Consider the following 19,026-nt stretch of genomic DNA (forward strand, 5'->3'; position numbering starts at 1 on the left):
AATTATGCCCTATGTTGCCATTGATTTCAATGGCCCATAGGGTATAAACTCCCCTCTGGCCAGAGCCACTTTCCTCACAGCAGTTATAGTGGGAAAGTGGCTAATTGGTCTTTCCCCAGCATTGGTGGCAATGGGCCTTTTGAGGAGCCCAAAGACAGGGACCCCCTGGCCCAAACTTTTTGGGACTTGGGGGTTTTGTAGGGGAGAGTCCCCTGCAAGTTCCCTGCAGTTTTGGGGGCTCTCCCTCAAACCCCCTGCCCCCCAGTAGCCTCTAATTATGCCCTATGTTGCCATTGATTTCAATGGCCCATAGGGTATAATGATGGAATAGGGGCACCCTCTTTGGGTGCCCCTGGAATGGGATCCCCTGGCCCAATCTTTTTGGGACTTGGGGGGGTTGGAGGGGAGAGTCCCCTGCAGGTCCCCTGCAAATTTGGGGGCTCTCCCTCAAACCCCCTCCCCTCCCGGCGGCTTCAAATATACCCTATTTGCCATTGATTTCAATAGCCCATAGGGTATAATAGGGCCGTGTATTCAGAAATAGCCGCGCATCTACCGTATATGCGGCTATTCCGAATACGGTATTCAGTAGTATACGGGGATTCCGAATTTTTTTTCCCCGTATACTTACGAATCCGTGTAATACCGATTTTTTTTTTTTTTTGCACATCCCTAGCCCAGAGCTCTCTGCTTTTTTCCTTGATGAAGAGCACTGATGCGGTAACTGGAGAAGTCAAGGGCTCTACCCCACCTTGCAGATCCTTGATGAAGAAGTCCTGTGACATGGCTAACTCTGGATCAGACAGCGGATACAAGTGCCCCCGGACACTCTTGCTGGATCAGACAGTGGTGCCCCCGGGACCAGGTTTATAGCACAGTTGTATGAGCAGTGAAGTGGTAGACTGTCAGCCCCCCTTTCAAAGACTTCTCGGCGAGTAGAGGTATTGCTGGTATAGTGGCAGTGGTGAGAGTAGTGGGATGTGGACCTGGCTCCCAGAACTGGAGTTCCTGTGGGGTCCACTGGGCAGTTGTATTTTATTAAAAATGATAAAATTCACACTGCTGATGATACAGCCACTTTCCAGTGATACAGTGGTTTGGGAGTCAGCTTTTTTCAAACACTGAACTCAGCTTGTGACATTAGTCAACGTTCAGCTGCTCCTTTTACTCCCAGAAAACGACGGAGGCTGTGCTGAATGGGGCTGAGGATGTTTTGGAACAAGTACACAATCTGGAGTTTTGTCGTGTCTCTGCTTTTGGTGGCTTTATTTTGTGTGTGATATATCGATTTGCATTTTTTCCCTGGCACTTTTAAAATGTTCTGTATTGAGGACTTGCTTCTTGTTTGGCATCGCAGTTTGCGGCACTTTTCCAAACAGTTCAACTCCTTTGCAAGGGATGCACAGTAGGAGCGGAGTTGGGTGGCATAATGGAATCTCAGCCAGTTACTAGGGCAGTGATTCCCTGGAGTACCGTAAGATGTAGATGTACCACGATGCCATTCAACCCCACCACCACCACTTCCCTCGTTCCAGGCTGGCCAGTTGCAGGGTAGGGTTGCAAAGTCCAATTCAAGAAATATCTGGGGACTTTGGGGGTGGAGCCAGGAGACTTTGGGGGTGGAGCCAGGAGACATTGGGGTGGAGCCAAAAGCCAGGGTGTGACAAGCATAATTGAACTGCAAGGGAGTTCTGGCCATCACATTTAAAGGGACTGCACATCTTTTTAAATGCCTTCCTTCCATAGGAAATAATGAAGGATAGGGGCACCTTCTTTTGGGGTTCATAGAATTGGATCCCCTGGTCCAATCTTTTTGAAACTTGGGAGGTATTTTGGGGAGAGGCACTAGATGCTATACTGAAACTTTGGTGCCTCTATCTCAAAAAACAGCCCCCCCCCCAGAGCCCCTGATACCCGCGGATCAATTCCCCATCATTCCCTATGGGAATCGTTCATGGAGGTGCATGATGGTTGTGGGGGCGGGGCTTCCCCGCCGGCCTGCTGGCTGGGGGAGGGGGGAAGCCTGTAAAACCGGGGGATCCCCCTCTGGGACCTGGGGATTGGGAAGCCTAGTGCAGGGCGACTCCAAAAAATGCACACACACAAGCCTGGCAGCGCTGCTGTGTGTCCGCGCAAGCCTGGCTCCACCTCGGGATCCTCCTTTTTGTGTGCGCTGTGCTGATCAGCAGCAGAGCAGCATGTGTCGCCTGCTGCTACTGCTGCCAACGCCTGAGACCTCTGCCCCTTTTTTGCCAAGCCACCAGGCAGATCACCCAGCTGCTTTCCTTTTCCTCTGTCCCTCGAACTGACAGCTGGGTGCTGCAGCCGGCCCTAGTATTGAGTTGACAGCAGACTAGTAAGCAGCAAGTTCAGCAACATGCCATGCCACAAGGAGGGCATGTGGGGGAAAGTTGGCTGGGCAGGCCTTGGGGGCCAGGGCTTTTGCTGTGTGAGATTCCGCTTGCACAGAGGGAGTGGGAGGCAGCGAGGCGAGGCAAGTGCAAGGACTACTGGGAGATAAGTGGGCTGAGGGGACGGGGAGGTGAGGCAGAGAGTGGGTGCCGTGTGGGCAGCCTGGTTGGTGATGGCAAGAGCTCTGCCCCTCTTCTCTAAGGCACCTAAAATGGCGGGTGCCAAACTGGTGCAAAATGGACCCCCTCCCTCACAGGCGTGGGGAGAGGGATCCTCCCACAAGTCGCACTAAGTTAATAATAATAAATTAATAATAAATTTTATTTGTATCCCGCCCTCCCCGCCGAAGCAGGCTCAGGGCGGCTAACAGGACATGGTATGCACCATGATTTTACATAAAACAATTTTAAAATACAATTAATAAATACATTTAAAAACAGTTACATAAAAATTTAAGCTACAGTAAATTAAGGTGCTATTCGATAGATTGTTCCAATGGCTGGATGTCGTTTTCAGGGTTCCTTATAAGCTTGCAGAAAGAGGGTGGTTTTGCAAGCCCTGCGGAACTGATTAAAGTCCCGCAGGGCTCGCACTTCCTCCGGTAGTTGATTCCACCAGTGGGGGGCCATTATGGAGAAGGCCTGCTCCCTCATTACTTTCAATTTGGCCTCCTTTGGCCCAGGGATCCTTAAAAGGCTTTGGGAGCTAGAAGTTGCAGCACAATTCCCCAGGCAGGTCACCTCCTCAGCTCCTGTTTACTTTTAACGATGTGAAAAAATAGCAAAAGAGTATTTAGACATGCTTTCTAATTAGGCTTATTTTGGAGTAGCCGCTCTCGGATGAATGGCTGCAAAGTTGTAGTGCCCCCAGTCAAGGACTAGCCATATTGTGTTAAGCAGAGTTGCACCCTAAACCCACCGATATTGATGAATTTAGAAGGATGAAACTCCATTTCAGATTGCACTGTTAACCTGTTTTTTTCCTACATGCTACTCATATCGATTTGAAGCACTCACGTTGGAACTTTGAATGTAAAAACTACACTGGCTAGAAGAAGCATTCAGTTAGAAATGTGCTTTCTTCTGCCGCCAGTCATATTTGAATGAACCCATATCGTTGTCTGATGAAGTGTGCTTTTAGCATACAAAAGCTTACGTTCACAAGTTACGCATTCCAGGCTAGCATCAGTTCTGACGCTGAAAAATTCTGTGTTGCGGTTTGGTGGACATGAATAAATTGCATTCAGAACGGTTTCTTAACGTTACTGTTGGGACTTGCGTCTGTTGTGTGCTTTGAAGAATTTTAAAATATCACACTATTCTGTCTTAATTTAATGAGTTTAAATTACATTCATTTTCACATCATTAATTAATGAATAAACAGAAACTTAACTGCAATAAACTATTATGTCTCTCAAGTAACTAGAAAGTAAATGATTTTTTTTAAAAAATAGGTGTTTTCCTCAAGGGTACTGTGAGATATGAAGAGTGAGGTCAAGGGTACTACTACTTCAAAAAGGTTGGGAAACACTGTACTAGGGAATGGAGAGACTCTTGCTGGACGTGTTCCCTTTGGATCTTGGGAACTTAACTTAAGAGCCAGTTTGGTGTAGTGGTTAGAACCGGGTTTGATTCCCCACTCCTCCACTTGCACCTGCTAGCATGGCCTTGGATCAGCCATAGCTCTGGCAGAAGTTGTCCTTGAAAGGGCAGCTGCTGTGAGAGCCCTCTCAGCCCCACCCACCTCACAGGGTGTCTGTTGTGGGGGAGGAAGGTAAAGGAGATTGTGAGCCGCTCTGAGACTCTTCAGAGTGGAGGGCGGGATATAAATCCAATATCTTCTTCTTCTTCTTCTAGGCAGCTTTGCCAATGAAAAATCCCCAGGGAAAACAGTCCTGTTCAGAAGAGAGTTCCAGTTGCGACAGCAAAGTTCTTCTACGGGAGTCTGGAAGAGAGTGTGCCCAAATGGAATCCATCCAAAGTAGGAAAGTTGGCAGATGGGTGAAAACATTGGGAAGTTAGCACTTAGGAAACTTCAAGCCAGAAGGGAATGAAGAACTCCCAGGCACCTTTGAGGACCTTTGGAGTGAGGAATAAATTCAAACCACTGCGTTTTAAGTGTTGTTTCTGCCATGCTATTGATGGATGAAGAGTGACAGACAGCAACTGCCGACTGGGGAGTGGGGCTTCCAAGTCACTGGAATGATAGTTTCATGAAGACTGTTTTTAGTAAACAGAAGCCCCTGCCAAGGCTCCTCTGTCAATCTGTGTGTTACTCCATGTGTCTTTAGTCCTTGAAGTTTCAAAGATATAAAGGAACTGCGTAGGCAGGATTTTTCTCAATTGTTTAGTGAGATACACATTTATTCTCGCCTTCCACAAGATCTACAAGCCTGTTGTCTAGAAACATTAACAAGTTCTAGCATGAGCAAAAGACTCTTCCTCTAATTCTTCCCCAGCTTTCTGGATTAATTTGCCAGGAGCAAATGCAAAGCCATGCAACAACCATTAATGTGTTTGATTTGAACATAAGAACATAAGAGAAGCCATGTTGGATCAGGCCAATGGCCCATCCAGTCCAACACTCTGGCAAAAACGTTTTATATATACACACACACTGTGGCTAGTAGCCACTGATGGACCTCTGCTCCATATTTTTATCTAAACCCCTCTTGAAGGTGGCTATGCTTGTGGCCGCCACCACCTCCTGTGGCAGTGAATTCCACATGTTAATCACCCTTTGGGTGAAGAAGTACTTCCTTTTATCCGTTTTAACCTGTCTGCTCAGCAATTTCATCGAATGCCCACGAGTTCTTGTATTGTGAGAAAGGGATAAAAGTACTCCTTTCTCTACTTTCTCCATACCATGCATTATCTTGTAAACCTCTCTCATGTCACCCCACAGTCGACGTTTCTCCAAGCTAAAGAGTCCCAAGCGTTTCAACCTTTCTTCATAGGGAAAGTGTTCCAGCCCTTTAATCATTCTAGTTGCCCTTTTCGCATACTTAACAAACAATTTGCATGGAATGTTAGGCCTCCTGGATTTGGGGAATGACAATATGGCGCCCTCCACACAGGCACAGGGGGTTGTGGTTTCCCTGTCTAGTTGTAGAAAAGTATAGTAGCAGTGGGGCTTTTGCATACCTGGTTTACCCCCAGTTCCCTGCCCAGTCTTCCCAGAAGTAGCCACCTGTTTCAGGGCCACCTGAGCAATTCCTCCCCCCCCCTCAAAAAAAAATCTGCACTCAAATATCTAATCTGTAGCCCCGTCCGTTGTGGAGATTCACCTTTTCCCTTATATCTCCCCAAAGGAAGGGAATAGAGACCTTTTTTAAAAAATGAAAGGTGAGAATTCAGGGAAAAGAAAACTGTTATACTTATTGGTACAATGGTATATTGATACAACAATATTTCAGTGCTTTTTTAAAAAATAAAGAGAACGCTCCCATGATGGTGGGGGGGGGGGAGGAAATGGCTGCCCTCAGGATAAAGTCAGGGAAAACAGCTGCCATGTGAGTCAGAAAATCCAAATTTCCCCACCCGCACAGCAGCCATCCAAGCTTTATTGTGATCTTTCTCAAAACTCTGGAGCAAAGCAAGTTTGACAAAAGGTCAGAGAAAAGCTGGGAAACCCCTAGAGGTGCATGAATACTTCACAATGCTGTGGGGAAAGCTGAGGGGAAAACCTCACTTCCTAAAAACACTGAACTTGGGATATATAACCTGCATGGAAGATACCTGTGGCAGCCCTCAGTCTAGTTTCATTCAACATAGAGCAGCGAGGCTTCTTTGGTAACCTTTTGTAGCTTTCCGGTAAGCAAAAAAGGTTAAGGTCTACTTAAATCAGCAGTGGCTGTTCGAACAAACAGTAATACTAGATTACAAAGCAGCTTGTGAAATGGGGGGGGGGGGGGAGGATGTTGCACCATTATCTCTTTCCTCAGCAGTTCTATCAGGGGCACTGGCAACTCAGCCAGCCAGCTATTCTGTTTTCCCCTCTGCTCAGCGGATGCCTTGATACAGCACTGGATTATTGCCTACTGACATCTCTGCCTTTCCCTTCCCTTTCTGTAGGTTCTCTTGGAGGCTGTGTCTTTGAGCGACCATTTTCAGAGTTAGTATATCTCTGGAAGCCAACTGCTGTTGGGGGAGGGAGGGCTACAACAGCAGGAGGCATTAACTTTTGTGCCTCTGCTCATAGAAGAAGACGACGACGACGTTGGATTTATATTCCGCCCTCCACTCTGAATCTCAGAGTCTCAGAGTGTTCACAATCTTTTTTTGTCTTCCTGCCCCACAACAAATACCCTGTGAGGAAGGTGGGCCTGAGAGAGCTCTCACAGAAGCTGCCCTTTCAAGGACAACTCTGCAAGAGCTATGGCTGACCCAAGGCCATTCCAGCAGCTGCAAGTGGAGGAGTGGGGAATCAAACCCGGTTGTCTCAGATAAGAGTCCATGCACTTAACCACTACACCAAACTGGCTCTCAAGAAGAGTTGGTTTTTATACCTTGCTTTTCTCTACTGTAAGAAGTCTCAAAGTACCTTACAATCATCTTCCCTTCCTCCCCCCACAACAGACAGCCTGTGAAGTATGTGAGGCTGAGAGAGCTCTGAAAGAACTGTGACTGGTCCAAGTCCACACAGCTGGCTTCATGTGGAGGAGAGAGGAATCATATCCAGTTCTCCGGATTAGAGTCCGCCACTCTTAACCACTGCACCATATTGTCTCACACACAATAGGCCTTTTGGGGCATCTGAGTGATCTCAGTATGGAAAATAGGATGCTGGAGCAGATGGACTGTGTGATGGGATCCAACAGGACTCTTCATACATCCCTAATGATGGAGTCATGATCTGCTGGAACTCCAAGGCTCAGATGCAGTGCAAGATGAAACTTCAAGTTAATGTCTTCTATTGAGTCAGACCACTGCTCTGTCAAGGTCAGTCTTGCCTAGGGTTATCAACTCCAGCTTGGGAAATTTCCAGGTGATCCACACACACATGAACACACAAAGCTGCCTTTCACTGTATAGGACCACTGGTCCATCCAGGTTAGTATTGTCCATTCAGATTGGCAGCAGCTCTCAGGTTCTCCAGTAGAGGTATTTTTCCTATTTGATTCTTTTAACTGGATTGAACCTGGGGCCTTCTGCATGCCAAGCAGATGCTCCACCACTGCACCATGACCCCATGCTTGAGGAGGGTGAAGTTGGGGAGGGAGCTTGCTGGAGATATGATGTCATTCTAGGACTCCAGTTTTCCCTGGAGTCTGTGGTATTCCGTGGAGTCTGTTGCCCTTTGATGCTGCCATTTCCTCCAGAGGAACTGATCATTGTAGTCTGGAGATAGATGTAATTCCAGGAGAAATCCCGGACCCTAGTGGCCCTAGACTTCCATATTTTGATTGGCAGCTGGTCTCCAAGATCCAAAGTAGAGGGAATTCTAATCATTTATTACCTGATGCATGGTTATAGGATGGGGGAGACTTGGCTTAGCAGTGGTATGTTCGAAAAAGATCTAGGGATCTTGCTGGATCATACGCTGAACATGAGTCAACAGTGATGCAGTGGCTAAAAAGGCAAATGCAATTTTGGGCTGTATCAACAGAAGTGTTATGTCCTGCTTTCTAATCCCAATGTACAGCACAGCGCACGCTACAGAGGTGACCAGTGGAACCCCACTGGCCCCCGGATGTAGCTCGCTAATACGCACTGCCAATCAAGATCTGTGACGGGAAGTTTAACTGACCAGGATTGAACCTGGCCTCATGGAGGGTTGTTCTGGGGCATGTATATAATCGGGACCCGGCCTGCCATTCTCTCTCTTGTGATGTACCATCTAATAAAGTATGTTGCCTTCAACACGTCTCGTCATCGAGTACATTACAAGAAGTATAGTGTCCAGATCACGTGATGTGATGGTATTGCTTTACTCTGCTCTGGTAAGACTTCACCTGGAGTATTGTGTTCATTTTTGGGCACCACATTTTAGGAAGGATATAGACAAGCTGGAATGGGTCCAGAGGAGGGCAACAAAGATGGTGAGGGGTCTGGAGACCAAGTCCTATGAGGAAAGGTTGAAGGAGCTGGGGATGTTTAGCCTGGAGAGGAAGCCGCTGAGAGGTGATATGATCACCATCTTCAAGTACTTGAAGGGCTGTCATATAGAGGATGGTGTGGAATTGTTTCCTGTGGCCCCAGAAGGTAGTACCAGAACCAATGGGTTGAAATTAAATCAAAAGAGTTTCCGGCTCAATATTAGGAAGAACTTCCTGACCGTTAGAGCAGTTCCTCAGTGGAACAGGCTTCCTCGGAAGGTGGTGGGCTCTCCTTCGTTCGAGATTTTTAAACAGAGGCTAGATGGCCATCTGACAGTAATGAAGATCCTGTGAATTTAGGGGGAGGTATTTGTGAGGTTCCTGCATTGTGCAGGGGGTTGGAATAGAGGACCCTGAAGGTCCCTTCCAACTCTATGATTTTATGATACACTTCAAATTAAGGGATTGGATTTGAGACCTTTTTCTTACAAAGCAGCTGCTCCTACACTAGCAGCCTCATCCCTTGGTGTGGAAGATTCTAGTAATCCTTTTATAGGGTTTGAGGAAAGTAGAAGGAACCCTTTGTCAGGAAGAGTGCACTACTTGGAAGTGTGGGAATCTAGCTCTACCATGAGATGATTGGAGTTTGGGAAGAGAACTGGCCCTAATCCTCACCTTTTGATCCGGAAGGATTGAACAAGCACTGATGTATGGCTCTCCATCAGCATCTCAAACTGAAACCTTGACCTCAGCCCAAGCTGGCCAGAGGGAACTGTGTTGCAATAGGTTTATCTTGGGAGAGGGGGGAGAAGTCATAAAAGTGCAATCACTAACTCATTCATTGAGCAGATATGCGAGACTTAGATCAACACTTCTCTAAGCAGCCGCTGTGAAGCTGCAGCAGATGTTCTCATTGCTTAACTCTTCAAAATGGTTTAAAAGATTCCTACAAACTGATAGGACCACAGCGGGGTTCTTGGTCTTACCTAGTATTGCTGTCTGAGAAAACATATTTACCTTTGGGGACCTCCATGCCCTCGTCAAAGGTCGTAAGAACTAAACCTCCAAGGGAAGGGTGGAGTAACCCTGTTCTTGGAAATCTGAAGCAGAGGAAGACAAAATAAAGCATCCGATAACAAGCCATGGCAAAAACAGTTTCTGGCTCTAGAAATCATAAATAGTGCCTGCAATGTGATCTGCACCTGTGGATTTCTATTCCTGGTCACCCTCCCTCCTCCCCCCCCCCCCCATCACTTGGTCTTGGGATTAGAAAATAGGTGGTGTTGATCTTTCTCTTGTAGGCCAAACGACTGGAAGGCCTGACCCTACCTTGATAAAATCTGGGGCATTCTATTTTGACCAAGTTGTAGGGAGAAATCCAGCACTGGCCTTCGATGCCAGGTCAGTTGCATCAGTTTGCAACGTGGAGGCATTTAAAGTGCTTTCAGTTGCTGTGATGTAAAATGATGTCAGTTTCCAGTTGCTTCTGAAGGAGGTACACTGTCGGTACAGGAAACTCATTAATCGCAGGGGTGGCCAACGGTAGCTCTCCAGATGTTTTTTGCCCTCAACTCCCATCAGCCCCAACCATTGGCCATGCTGGCTGGGGCTGATGGGAGTTGTAGGCAAAAAAACATCTGGAGAGCTACCGTTGGCCACCCCTGCGTGCATTATGGGCCTTTCCCTTTCTAGACATGAAACAAACAAAAAGCACAGCACATAGATCGTATTGTTGAATCGGATAAATCCCCATTGAGTCTTAAACTACTTTTTACTGCAACCAGCCGCTTTCCTCCATGAACTTCTCAAGCAAGGCATGAAGACAGCAGCCTACCTATTGAGGCCATCAACATCTGGTATTCAGAGCACACCCTACAACTAAGTACAAGGACAGTCCCTCTTCCCTGTCTCTGTCTAATAACAGTCCGTCTTTGGTTCTGATTTTTACTTTTAAAAGAATGTTGTGTTGAAACTGTGTGAGTTGCTAAAGCTGTTGTTCCGCAGCATTCCTGCCCCCACCATCTCTTAAGTTAAAAGCTCTAGGGGGGGGGAGTGGATAGAGCTCATTGTCGATGCATGTAAACATCTGTGCATGAACATTAAAGTGTCATGAAGGGCGTATCTTGGCATTTGACTGACTTGTGAAGAGCTGTAGCTATGACAGTTTTTTGGATGATTGTTAATTTATTTCTAGCATATTTGTGAGATGGAAAACAACCTTCCACTTGGCTTTTGAAACAATGCAGGTCCCAATGACTAGAAATTAAAAGGAATGCAATATACAACAGTCTTCAGCAATTTGTTACTGGAAAGATTATGAGCAGCACTCTTAAGCTTCAAAACAGGGAATATAACCATGTCCCTGTTTTTATCTGTGAGACGCTTGTTTTATTTATTTACAAAATTTATATCCTGCGTTTCTGCCCTCACAAGAGCCATTAGGCAGCCAACATTTCAAACATACATGAAAAATAATATTTTAAAAACCATTAAAATCATCCCCTCCCCACAAAACACATACCATTAAAACAGAATTAAGATGGATTGGAGGGTAGGCCAGAGTACCTTGCCTCAGAACATGGCCGTTTCTCCAGCTATCACTGACAGGCCTGTTTCTCACAAATTTGTCTAATCCATTTTATAGTCTCCCATGGGGTATTAATATAAAAAAAACTTAGTCATACATTTTTCTACTCTCTCAATATTACAGCAAGCACCATGTTATAAGAGGTATTCCCTCATGTACGAGCGGAAAATGTGGCGATCATATAGGATTGGGTTGGGAAATTCCTGGAGGTTTGAGTGTGCGGTAGGGTTGCCAAGTCCAATTCAAGAAATATCTGGGGACTTTGGTGGTGGAGCCAGGAGACATTGGGGGCGCAGCCAGCAGCAAGGGTGTGACAAGCATAATTGAACTCCAAGGGAGTTCTGGCCATCACATTTAAAGGGACAGCACACCTTTTTAAATGCCTTCCTTCCATAGGAAATAATGAAGGATGGGGCACCTTTTGGGACTCAGAATTGGGCCCCCTTGTCCAATCGTTTTGAAACTCGGGGATATTTCGAGGAGAGGCATTAGATGCTATACTGAAAATTTGGTGCCTCTTGATTTTCTTGATTGGTGCCTCGAATTTTCTTGATTTGTGAAAAGTCCTCGGGAGTTCCAACCTATGTTAGGGAGAGCAGTGGCAATACAGCTTTTGTAGAGGTTGGAAGGATTTTCAGACCCTGCAGCAAGAGGGTGAGGGAAGGGTTCACTGTGCCAGCCGCACTACTGAGTTCTTTTCTTACATGAGGGTGGAATAGCTCCCCGAAGGCCTGCCAAGTCGATTAACACGAGGCCCTCTGGCATCATGAACTTCTGAGTCACTGCGCTAAAATTATCTGCTCCCCCCTTCTTGGGACGCCAATATTTACAGGTCTCCGTGTAGACCTGGAAAGATAACCTGTTTATCGCTTGAGTTCCCAGATGAAACTGAATGTGAAACCCTGATCATGTGAGCTAGTGTTTTCAATCCGAACTCAACTGATTCTTGCTCTCGAGACTTGTGGTGGAGATGTTTGTCTCGACCTGCATCACCCCAACGTCTTAAGGCATCAGAGAGCCTACTAAGCCAGGTCCATACATAGTCCCTTGACTGCTTGGACAGTTTTCTACTTTGATACCTTTGATTTAATGAAACAGTTTTCTAGGGATGGCTTTTAACCCTGGCACAGATTAGGTCTTGCTGGATTAATCACTCTGCTAGAGTGCTTGGCCACAGCTAAACTACTATGGTGCATAGCAATCTGGGAAATCCCCACTAGTGACTAGGTCTAGGTGATTAGGCCTTCATCACACGAGAGTGAGCAATGTGGTTGCATGAGGTAGCTGCTAAGCAACAAATTGTTCTTCCACTCTGATGAAACATGTCAAGGTAGGGTTGCCAAGTCCAATTTAAGAAATATCTGGGGACTTTGGGGGTGGAGCCAGGAGACATTAGGGGTGGAGCCAAGATCAAGGCTGTGAAAAGCATAATTGAACTCCAAAGGGAGTTCTGGCCATCACATTTAAAGGGACGGCACACCTTTTCAATGCCTTCCTTCTATAGGAAATAATGCAGGATAGGGGCACTTTCTTTTGGGGCTCATAGAATTGGACCCCCTGGTCCAATCATTTTAAAACTTGGGGGATATTTTGGAGAGAGGCACTAGATGCTGTACTGAAAATTTGGTGCCTCTACCTCAAAAAACAGCCCCCCCCCAGAGCCCCAGATACCCGTATATCAATTCTCCATTATTTTCTATGGGAATAAATCTCCATAGGGAATAACAGAGTTCCCAGCAGACATTTCCCTCCCCTCCCCCCGCTTTCTGACGACACTGAAGCGGGGGGAGTGTTGGACTGGATGGGCCGTTGGCCTGATCCAACATGGCTTCTCTTACGTTCTTATGTTCTATGGGAATAAATCTCCATAGGGAATAACAGAGAATTGGACTTGGCAACCCTAGAAAGCAGCCATTCTGAGGAGGCCTCCTAGAGAGCAGGAAGTCTTTTAGGCTGGTCTCCCAGAAGGCTGCAGGAGGGAAAACCAGTTCCTGGGCGGGAACTGGATTTTATATTGAAGATTTTGCGTGGGAAAGCCCTCAGTTAAAAGTTGTCAGGGGAAGCTGATAGTCAGTTCAGTTTGAGTTGGGCTTTGAGTTCAGTCAGTTGAGTTGGTGAGCCTGTCTGTGCTGGATGGTATGGCCAGGGCAAGTCTTCTGTTCACCTTTTAAAAAAAATGCCTGTATATAGTTGTAAATTTTAAATAAATGTTTTGTCTTCTTAAAAGGTAGTCCCTCTGTACCACGAAGTTTCCCCAACCGCCTTAGACCACGCTACTGCAAGAGGAGAGTCCAGGGAAGGGGGAAGGCATACAGTTGGCAAGGGTGCCAATCCTCCAGGGGTCTCCCAAAGAAGAACTTTGGTCTTTGTGTTAACCAGGTGCTGGGTACTGGCAGGAAAAGGAATTGGGAGTCCTGTCCCTCTCGGTCAGGGACCCCTAAATTGAGCAGGTGGTGGCAGCCTGCCCTAGTGTCAGGAAGAAGATAAGCTCCCTTCAGGAGTTGGCAACTCAAAAGGGAGTTGACGGGGCCAGGTCTAATTCAAGAAATATCTGGGACTTTGGGGGCGGAGCCAGGAGACTTTGGGAGTGGAGCCAGGAGACATCAGGGCGGAGCCAAGAGCAAGGGTGTGACAAGCATAATTGAACTCCAAGGGAGTTCTGGCCATCACATTTAAAGGGACCGCACACCTTTTTAAATGTCTTCCTTCCATAGGAAATAATGAAAAATAGGGGCACCTTCTTTTGGGGCTCATAGAATTGGACCCCATGTGTCAGAACTGGAAGAACTTCAAGCGAGGCCCAAGACTTTGTTGCAAAAGCATAGGCGTTTATTGAGAACTATAGTGCTGAAGGTACAGGATAACACTGATAACGAAGCTAGCATTGGTTACATTTTATGTGGTTGTAGCAGCAACAATAAAACGATCTTTCACACGGTCAGAGACAACTGTCTGTTTCTCAGGGTCTGTTATCAGCTAGGGAGGATGGAGCCCTGCTGAGCTGTCCTTCAAAGGCCACCTGCAGATGTTGACCAGAGGCTATCTGCCATCCTCCAGTGATCACAGGCTGCTTGGAATGCTGACTATTTTAGTTAGTGGCCTGGCATAGGGCACGCTGGGTTAGTATCTGGTTCCAACATGGAGTTAGTCAGGCTAACAGCATACAAGAAAGTTACAAGTTCTGACATACTGCCCCCCCCTAAGCTCTTCGCCTTGGGCTTGTGTGGGTACAGTAGGTGGAATTTCTTAAGCAACTGCGGGACGGACACATCACTGGCTTTGACCCACTCGTCACAGCTCGGGGGAAAGTACTTCCATTGAATCATCGAGTCCAAGATCTCCTGCACCTCATGGTGGCTCTGGCCCTTCACTCGAGTAGGAGGTGGCTCTGGAGGGCGAGGGTGCCAGGATGTGGCTCCAGGATCTTTACGAAGAAGGCTGCAATGAAAAACAGGGTGGATCTTACTCAATAGCTTGGGTAGTTCTAGTTCCACGGTCACTTTGTTGATCACTCGTTTTATTTTAAAGGGACCCAAGTATTTGTAGGCCAGTTTCCGGCAGACCTGTGGCAAGGGGAGGTTTTTTGTTGACAGAAATACCTTTTCCCCTTCCTTAAACTCCCACTGGGGGGCGTGTTTCCGGTCAAAGTGCCGTTTGTATTCTTCTTTGGCCCTCTCCAGGTTCTCCTGGATCACCTCCCACCCTTGGCGGACTCCCTCCCACCATTGTTGACACGAGGTCTGCACGGGAGCTCCCGCTGGCAATGGAAGGTGAGGGAATGGCTTGCCCTCATACCCATTAACGATTTGGAAGGGGGAGGTCTTAGTGGAACTGTGCAAGCTGTTATTGTACCCATACTCGGCGAAGGCTAGAAGTTCCACCCAGTTTGGTAGTTGACGTAGCACCTGAGGTACTGCTCTAGAAGCCCATTCACCCTCTCCGCCTGGCCGTCTGTTTGTGGGTGGTAGGCGGAACTGAGCCCCTGCTCTATCCCCGCCAATTTGCAGAACTCCCGCCAGAAGTTGGCAACGAACTGTGGCCCGCGGTCACTAATTACCTTATCTGGGAACGAGTGGAGGCGGACCACATGGGTGAAGAATAGGTAGGCCAATTTCTTAGCCGTGGGCAATTGCTTGCACGGGATGAAGTGGGCCTGTTTTGAGAACGTGTCTACCACCACCAGGATTACTGTCTTTCCTTGGGAAGGGGGAAGTTCTACTATGAAGTCCATCGATATCACTGACCAGGGTCTGGCCGCGGTTGGGAGTGGGACCAAGTGGCCGGGTGGTATTCCCCCCCTCTGCTTTGTCATGATACAGGTTGAGCAGGAGCTTACGAATTCTGACACATCCCTTTTCAGGTGGGGCCACCAGAATTGCCGGGTGACCAGGTTGAGTGTTTTTACATAACCAAAGTGCCCTGTGAGGCGGCTTTGTTCTGACACCATGGTCCAATCGTTTTGAAACTTGGGGGATAATTTGGGGAGAGTCACTAGATACTATACTGAAAATTTGGTGCCTCTACCTCAAAAAACAGTGCCCCCAGAACCCCCAAAACCTCCAGATCAATTCCGCATTATACCCTATGAGAATCGATCTCCACATAGAGAATAATGAAGTGCTCAGCAGACTTTCCCCCCCCCCCCATTTCTGGCAACACTGAAGGGGGGTTGGCCTCTCTACTCACGAGTTGCTGCCAACTTCTTCAAAGTAACACAGACACCCCATCCCGAGGAAGCCTTTCAATCAGTGACTGAAGCCTCTGGAGGTAGAAACGCACATGGTCCTCTGGGGACGGAGCTCCCCCCCCCTCCGCCAGCAAGACTCCCTGAGGAGACGCCTGTGGCAGCCGGAGAGGACGCAAGGACTACGGTCCCAGCATGCACCTCGCGAAGGGAGGCCGGACTGGAGCGAATAGCAGGCCGGCGGTGGGCGGGTCTTTGTGACCCGGAGGAAGGGAGAAGCCTGAAGCCTGCGAGGGAGGCAGGCAGGCAGGGAAAGAGACACGGCCCCGCTTCCCCCCCGCCTCACTTCCAGATTTTTGGAGAGCGGGGGAGGAGGCTGATAATCCAGGGGTCCCCCGGCAGGGCGGGGGGTTTGGGAAGCCTAGCCAGGTCTGAAGACAGAATCGGGCCAGTTCTGCCACAGGCAGTCCTGTACATCCTGGGTTTCCGCATCGAGGGCAGGGACCCCATTCCACAGTTGCAAAGGCTCGTTTCCTGCCTGCTTTAACAAAGAACTTCCAAAGGGAGACTTCAGTGTGAAACTGTCGATCAGGCAGCCTGACATCCTCTCATTTGGCCTCCATAAGGTCACATTCTAAACGTTTCTATTAAGAGCATAAGAAGAACCTTGCTGGATCAGACCAGTGGTCCATCTAGTCCAGCAACCTGTCTCACATAGTAGCCAACCAGTTCCTCTGGGGGTCCAATAACAGGGCAGAGAGTCTGAGGCCTTCCCCTGATGTTGCCCTCTGGCACTGGGATTCAGAGGTTTAGTGCCTCTGAATGTGGAGGTTCCCTTTAGTAGGCTTCCCAATCCCCAGGTCCCAGAGGGGGATCCCCCGGTTTTACAGGCTTCCCCCCTCCCCCAGCCAGCTGGCCGGCGGGGGAAGCCCCGCCCCCAGAGCCATCATGCACCTCTATGAACAATTCCCATATGGAATGATGGGGAATTGATCTGCAGGTATCGAGGGCTCTGGGGGAGCTGTTTTTTGAGATAGAGGCACCAAATTTTCAGTATGGCATCTAGTGCCACTCCCCAAAATACCTCCCAAGTTTCAAAAAGATTGGATCAAGGGGTCCAATTCTATGAGCCCCAAAAGAAGGTGCCCCATCCATTATTTCCTATGGAAGGAATTGAAAAGGTGTGCCGTCCCTTTAAATGTAATGGCCAGAACTCCCTTTGGAGTTCAAGTATGCTTGTCACAGCCTTGATCTTGGCTCCACCCCTAATGTCTCCTGGCTCCACCCCCAAAGACTCCTGGCTCCACCCCCAAAGTCCCCAGATATTTTTTGAATTGGACTTGGCAACCCTACCCTTTAGTCACCATGGCCAGTAGCCCCTGATAGACCTATCCTCCATTACTCTAATCCCCTTTTAAAGCTGTCTATTCCTGTAGCTATCATTACATCCTCTGGCAGCAAATTCCAATTTTAATCGCTCTGTGTAAATAGATATTTATTTTTGTCCTGCATCTACGGCCCATCAGCTTCATTGGATACTGTCAAGTTCTAATATTTTGGGGAAGGGAGAAACATTTATTTTTGTCAACTCTGTCCATCCCATCCATAATTTTATAAACATCTATCCTGTCCCGCCCTTAGTTATCTCTTTTCTACGCTGAAAAGTCCCAGACTCTTCAGCCTTTCCTCATAGGAGAGCCGTTTTGGTGTAGTGGTTAAGTGTGCGGACTCTTATCTGGGAGAACCAGGTTTGAATGCCCACTCCTCCACTTGCACCTGCTGGAATGGCCTTGGGTCAGCCATAGCTCTGGCAGAGGTTGTCCTTGAAAGGGCATCTGCTGGGAGAGCCCTCTCCAGCCCCACCCACCTCACAGCGTGTCTGTTGTGGGGGAGGAAGGGAAAGGAGATTGTGAGCCGCTCTGAGACTCTTCGGAGTGGAGGGCGGGATATAAATCCAATATCTTCATCTACCTCACAGGGTGTCTGTTGTGGGGGAGGAAGGTAGAGGAGATTGTGAGCTGCTCTGAGACTCTTCGGAGTGGAGGGCGGGATATAAATCCAATATCTTCATCTACCTCACAGGGTGTCTGTTGTGGGGGGGGGAGGAAGGTAAAGGAGATTGTGAGCCGCTCTGAGACTCTTCGGAGTGGAGGGAGGGATATAAATCCAATATCTTCATCTACCTCACAGGGTGTCTGTTGTGGGGGAGGAAGGGAAAGGAGATTGTGAGCCGTTCTGAGACTCTTCGGAGTGGAGGGCAGGATATAAATCCGAAATCATCATCTTCTTCTTCTTCTTCTTCTTCTTCTTCTTCTTCTTCTTCTTCTTCTTCTTCTTCTTCTTCTTCTTCTTCTTCTTCTAGGGAAGGTGCTCCAACTCCCTAATCATCTTGGTTGCCCTCTTCTGCAATTTCCCCAGCTGTGGTGATATGGGGACCAGAACTCTAAACAGTATTCCAAATGAGGCTGCAGCACTGATCAATACAGGGGCATTACAATATTGGCTGTTTTATTTTAAATCCCTTTCCTAATAATCCCTAACATAGAGTTTGCCTTTTTCGCAGCTGCAGCGTACTGTGCTGACACTTGTATTGAGCTTTCCTCTAGGACCCCAAGATCTTTTCTCCTCACTTAGTAAGTTCAGACCCCATTAGCCTATAGTTGAAGGGGGGATTTTTTTAAAAGATGTTCATCACCTTACGCTTAACAGCATTGAACTTAATTTGCTACACTGTCTCCCCCTCATTCAATTTGTGAGGATCGTTCTGGAGCTCTTCACAGTTCTATTTGGTTTTCACCATCCTGAATAATTTTGTGTCACCTGCAAACTTAGCCAGTACTCACCCCAGTTCCAGATCATTTATGAACAAATTAAATTGTACCGGCCCCACTACCAATCCTTATGGGACCCCACTTCTTATTCCTACTCTTTGCTTCCTGTGATTTAACTAGTTTTTAATCCATAAGAGAACCTGTCCTCTTATCTCATAACTACTAAGTTTACTCAGGAGTCTTTGGTGAAGTATCTTGTCAAAAGCCTTTTGGTAGTCCAAGTATATAATGTCTACTGGGTTATCATTCTACATTAGGGTTGCCAATCCCCAGGTGGGGGCAGGGGATCCCCCAGTTTGCAGGCCCTCCCCCCGCTTCAGGGTCGTCAGAAAGCGGGGGGAGGGGAGGGAAATGTCTGCTGGGAACTCTGTTATTTCCTATGGAGATTTATTCCCATAGAAAATCATGGAGAATTGACCTGCAGGTCTCTGGGGGGGCTGTTTTTTGGGGGTAGAGGCACCAAATTTTTAGTAGC

General features: G+C 47.6%; 1 long non-coding RNA gene across 1 annotated transcript in view; it reads left to right on the plus strand.

Annotated features, from left to right (window-relative positions):
* Positions 1-4,675, plus strand: part of LOC132585729 (uncharacterized) — a 23,026-nt gene extending 18,351 nt beyond the window's left edge. Inside the window, exon 2 of the long non-coding RNA XR_009556338.1 lies at positions 4,269-4,675. This is a non-coding gene — a long non-coding RNA (uncharacterized LOC132585729). The remainder of the gene's footprint in view (positions 1-4,268) is intronic.
* The last annotated feature ends 14,351 nt before the right edge of the window (positions 4,676-19,026 follow it).

This window comes from Heteronotia binoei, chromosome 17 (genome assembly GCF_032191835.1).
Source record: "Heteronotia binoei isolate CCM8104 ecotype False Entrance Well chromosome 17, APGP_CSIRO_Hbin_v1, whole genome shotgun sequence".
NCBI classification, from domain to species: Eukaryota; Metazoa; Chordata; class Lepidosauria; order Squamata; family Gekkonidae; genus Heteronotia; species Heteronotia binoei.